The sequence below is a fragment of the Berghia stephanieae genome, unplaced genomic scaffold, assembly GCF_034508935.2.
Source record: "Berghia stephanieae isolate SIO BIC M18660-M18661 unplaced genomic scaffold, UCSD_Bste_1.3 scaffold5718, whole genome shotgun sequence".
Lineage (NCBI taxonomy): Eukaryota > Metazoa > Mollusca > Gastropoda > Nudibranchia > Aeolidiidae > Berghia > Berghia stephanieae.
The window spans coordinates 1-5,418 of NW_027627198.1; the positions used below are offsets into that span (position 1 = coordinate 1).

The following is a 5,418-nucleotide window of genomic DNA, read 5'->3' on the forward strand; positions in this document are numbered from 1 at the left end:
ACTTTTATCGATACTCAACATGCCCGACCACAATCGTGCTCAAACCTTTTCAAAAACCTTACAGCCAACACAACACTTACTGGGAACACACACAACAGAAAACACTACTCACGGCCAGTATTTTGTTTTACATCTGATTACGGGAAGAATGCGAGTAAAAGAACCTTTCTATCGAGTACTCAACTATGCGCCGAGCCAGGCAATCGTGCTCAAAAGCGCTTTAAACGCGTCTACAGCCAACAGCAACACTTAACGTGCAGAGCGGGACACACAGGGCGGAGAAAACACTACTCACGGCCAGGTATTCGTTTTACATCTGATTACGGAAAGAATGCGAGTAAAGAACCTTATCTATCGAGTACTCAACTATGCGCCGACCAGCAATCTGCTCAAAGCGCTTTACAAACGCTCTAAAAGCCAACAACAACACTCTAACGTGCAGAGCGGAACACGACAGGACGGAGAAAACACTACTCACAGCCAGGTATTCGTTTTACATCTGATTACGGGGAGAGAATGCGAGTAAAGAACCTTTCTATCGAGTACTCAACTATGCGCCGAGCCAGCAATCGTCGTCTCAAAGCGCTTTAACAACGCGTCTACAGCCAACAGCAACACTTAGCGTGCAGAGCGGGAACGACACAGGACGAGTAAAACACTACTCACAGGCCAGTATTCGTTTTACATCTGATTACGGGGAGAGAAAGCGAGTAAAGAACCTTCTATCGAGTACTCCAACTATGCGCCGAGCCAGCAATCGGCTCAAAGCGCTTTACAACGCGTCTACAGCCAACAGCAACACTTAGCGTGCAGAGCGGGACACGACAGGACGGAGAAAACACTACTCACGGCCAGGTATTCGTTTTACATCTGATTACGGGGAGAAATGCGAGTAAAGAACCTTTCTATCGAGTACTCAACTATGCGCCGAGCCAGGCAATCGTGCTCAAAGCGCTTTACAACGCTTCTACAGCCAACAGCAACACTCTAACGTGCAGAGCGGGACACGACAGAACAGAACGGAAAAACACTACTTACTAGTTTCCTTCTGATACGGTGAAAGCTGAGCACAAAGTTGAGAGTACCGTAGCGACCGAATTTTAAAAGATGCAGTTGGCGATTCCGCTTCGCAGAAGCCTATTAAAGGAAAAAAGAAAACAAAAACAAAAATCCCCCCAAAAATTAAAAAAAAATAAAATTAATTAAATTAAAAAAAGTACAGTTGGCGAATTCTGCTTCGCAATAAGGCGAGTAAGGAATCGAAAAAAAAAAAAAAAAAAAAAAGAGAGAGAGAGAGAAGAGAGAGAGAGAGAGAAGAGAGAGAGGAGAGAGGAGAGAGAGTGAGAAGGAGAGAGAGAGAGAGAGAAAATGCGCGCAATGTCAACAGTAGCGCAGCGCACGAATGCTACAAAATGCAGTTTGCGAATTGCGCTTCGCAGAGGTCAATGTCAAGTAGGGAGGATTTGAAACCCAAATTTATAAAAAAAAAAAAATAAATTTAATGTCGCAAAAACGAAAACTTAGCGGCAGCGACCAGATTTGTTTTAAAAATAGTTGGCGAATTCCGCTTCGCAGAAGCCTATTAAGGACGCGAAAAAAAAAAAAAAGAAAAATTATGAAAAAAAAAAAAGGAAATAAAAAAAAAAAAAATACATTGGCGAATCCCGCTTCGCAGAAGCCTATTAAGGGACAAAAATAAAATGCAGTTGGCGAATTCCGCTTCGCAGAAGCCTGTTAAAGGACAATAATAAAATGCAGTTGGCGAATTCCGCTTTCTCAGAAGTCTATTTAAGGACTGAATAAAATGCAGTTGGCGAATTTTCCGCTTCGCAGAAGCCTGTAAAGACAAAATAAAAGCAGTTGCGAATTCCGCTTCGCAAGACCTATTAAGGACTAAATAAGATGGTGCGAATTCCGCTCGCAGAACCTTTAAGGACAATGCGATCCCGCTTCTCAGAAGTCTATTAAGGCTAAATAAAATGCAGTTGGCGAATTCCGCTTCGCAGAAGCCTGTAAAGGACAAATTAAATCAAGTTGGCGAATTCCGCTTCGCAGAAGCCTATTAAGGACTAAATAAAATGCATTGCGAATTCCGCTTCTCAGAAGCCTGTAAAGGACAAAATAAAATGGCATTGGCGAATTCCGCTTCGCAGATAGCTATTAAGGACTAAAAAATGCAGTTGGCGAATTCCGCTTCTCAGAAGCCTATTAAGGGACAATGGCGAATCCGCTTCTCAGAAGTCTATTAAGGGACTAATAAAATGCAGTTTGGCGAATTCCGCTTCGCAGAAGCCTACTAAGGGACTAGACAGGAAGGAAAAAACAAAATGAAAAAAAAAAAAAAAAAAAAAAAAAAATGCAGTTGGCGAATTCTACTTCGCAGACAGCAAAGAAGGAAAACTAAAAAGTGCCATCTGGACGGATTAGTGCCTCTGGACGGTTTAGTGCCTCTGGACGGACTAGTGCCTCTGGACGGATTAGTGCCTCTGGATCGGATTATGCCTCTGGACAGGTGGAGAGAAAAAAAAATTCTCCAAGTTCTAGGAGATAGAACTTGAAGAAGTAAATAAAGTAAAGTAAATGTATGTTATACTGTGTTATGACACTCTCGCACCCGCCCCCGCCGCCCCGCCGCACCGCCAGCATGCCGAGCCGAGCAGAGCAAGGACTCGAAGGCTGGCCGATGGGGCCGGGCCGTGCCGTGCCGGTGGAAAGGTGGCCGAGACAAACCCTGCTGGAGGAAAATCTCAGCGTCCGGGGCTTAGTCTCAACGGATCGCCGTACCAGGACAGCTCTAACGCTTACAACACCCCGACGGAATACATGTGGTCCGCACGCGATTTCTTGCCCCTAACGGACGTGGATGATACCGACCCAGCCACGCGCACCACAATCTAGCGCGCGTGACGAGCGGCCGGTCACGGCACTAGCCGACGAACCCGAGGGTTGCCGGCTTAATGTTGCCTGCACGCTCAGGGCCCTAGCTAAGCTCACCCTTGCTCACCGGGCGGGGTTCCGACTTAGAGGCGTTCAGTCGTACTCCCACGGACGTAGCCTGGCGCCATCGGCCTGACGACCGGACGCGCGAACCAGAGGTCCGAACTCACCGTTTCCTCTCGTACTGGAGCAAGATTACCGTGGCAAGGGCGTTCATCAGTTAGGATAAAACTAACCTGTCTCACGACGGTCTAAACCCAGCTCACGTTCCCTGTTGGCGGTGAACAATCCGACACTTGGCGAATTCTGCTTCGCAATGATAGGAAGAGCCGACATCGAAGGATCAATCAGCGACGTCGCTATGAACGCTTGGCCGCCACAAGCCAGTTATCCCTGTGGTAACTTTTCTGACACCTCTCGCTTGAAACTCCCAACGTCGAAAGGATCGATAGGCCACGCTTTCACGGCCAGTATTCGTACTGAAAATCCTGGTCGACAGGCATTTGCCCTTTTGCTCTACGCGAGGTTTCCGTCCTCGCTGAGCCCAGCCTTGGGACACACTTCGCTCGCTTTAGAAGATGTACCGCCCCAGTCAAACTCCCCGTCCGAGGTTTGTCCCCGGCAGGGTCGCTGTCGCCGTCGTGACCGCGTCGGGGGGAGTCGGTGGACTCCCCGAGCCCGACGCGACGGCGGCTTGACGTCTGAACCTCGTACGCCTCCTACCTGCAAGAAGGCGCCAGTCCCCACTCCGTCGGGTAAGTGGAGGTCCCGCGGGGTAGCGGTATTTCACTGTCGCGCCCGAAGACGCTACCGCCTATGCTACAACCCCCCACGCTCCTCCACAGAGTCGGACTAGAGTCAAGCTCGACAGGGTCTTCTTTCCCCGCTGATTTCACCAAGCCCGTTCCCTTGGCTGTGATTTCGCCGGGCGTAGATAGGACAGTGGGAATCTCGTTTAATCCGTTCGTGCGCGGTCGCTAATTAGACGACGAGGCATTTGGCTACCTTAAGAGAGTCATAGTTACTCCCGCCGTTTTACCCGCGCTTATGCGAATCTCTTCACTTTGACATTCTGAGCACTGGGCAGAAATCACGTCCCGTAAACACCTTTTCAGGCTGTCGAGACGCTCTGTTTTAATTAGACAGTCGGATTCCCCCTGTCCGTGACAGTTCTGAGACAGCGTGAGTCGAGGTCGCGTCGGTTGTCCCCCGCGCAGCCAACGCGCCCCGCGAAGGGGCGTCAGCCGAGCGAGGCCGCTCGGCCCGGGCCCCCACGGTTTCCGCGCACGTCTCTCCCCCTCGGAGTGTCCCCTCAGGTGCGTGCGGTTCTGCCCGCTTCCTCCCCTAGCCCGACCGTCCCGGCCCTCAAGCCAATCCTTCTCCCGAAGTTTTCGGATCCATTTTTGCCGACTTCCCTTACCTACATTACTCCGTGGACCAGAGCTGCGTAACCTAGGAGACCTGCTGCGGACATGAGTACGGCCGGGCAGCGAGATTGGACGTGCCCTCGACGGGGTTTTCACGGACCGCCGTGAGCGCTCCGGACGCAGCCATGTCTTACGGCGACGCTTTTCGGCCTGGCCAGCCCTTTCTCCGGTCGACCCATTCCAGGGCGAACCAACCCTTTAAAAAGAACACGGCTCTCCCGCCGGTCCCACGGCAGCGTTCCCCGTTCTGTCGGCGTCGCCGCGGCGCCCCCCCACGCCGGAACGTAGTCGCGACGGGGGGCCGTTCTCCGGCCGCCCGGTTCCGAGCGAACCTTAACTGATTCCCTTTCGGCGGTCGCAGGTGACTGAAAAGCCAGGCGCGCGCCCGTTCGGCCGCCCGCCCGGCGCGTGTTTCGTACCCGCTTCAGCAAGGGAGCTAACCCCCCCTTAGACCGACTCACCCACGTACATGCCCTGTTCCCGCGGAACCATTCCCCACTTCGGCCTTGAAAAGTACTCTCCGTTCAATATTTAGCTACTACCAACCAAGATCTTCACCCGCGCGGCTCCGAACGGGAATCGGTCCCCGGACTTTCACGCCAACGCGGCGCAAACCCCCTAACTCGCCCGCGCCTGCCCGGGGAGGGGAGTCGCACCCCTCCCGCTGGCGGGGCGGCCCGGTGTGGGTCCGACGCTCAGCGCCATCCATTTTCAGGGCGGGTCGGTTCGGCAGGTGAGTTTTTTTTTCACACTCCTTGGCGGATTCCGACTTCGGGGCCCCCGCCCTCTGTCATACCGACCCACACCCTTTTAGGGTTTTCCCCTGACGTCCTGCTTGGCACCACAACCGGGGGGGTTCGGTTCTCCCGCAGGCGCCAGGCGTCGGACTCCTTGGTCCGTGTTTCAAGACGGGTCGGGCAGGTACCGGAATAAACGCTGCGCACCTTTCGACGGACCGGAGCCGCCCGCCCGGGAGGCCGAAACCCCCGGGGCGAACCGCCGCCGTTTGTCCGCGGTCGACCACGGCACCCGAATACGACGCTCTCGTGCCAAC

The 5,418-nt window shown here is 52.9% G+C and overlaps 1 pseudogene; it reads right to left on the reverse strand.

Moving 5' to 3' along the window:
- Window positions 1-2,740: 2,740 nt before the first annotated feature.
- On the reverse strand, window positions 2,741-5,418 carry LOC144962063 (large subunit ribosomal RNA; annotated as a pseudogene; the record flags this gene model as incomplete).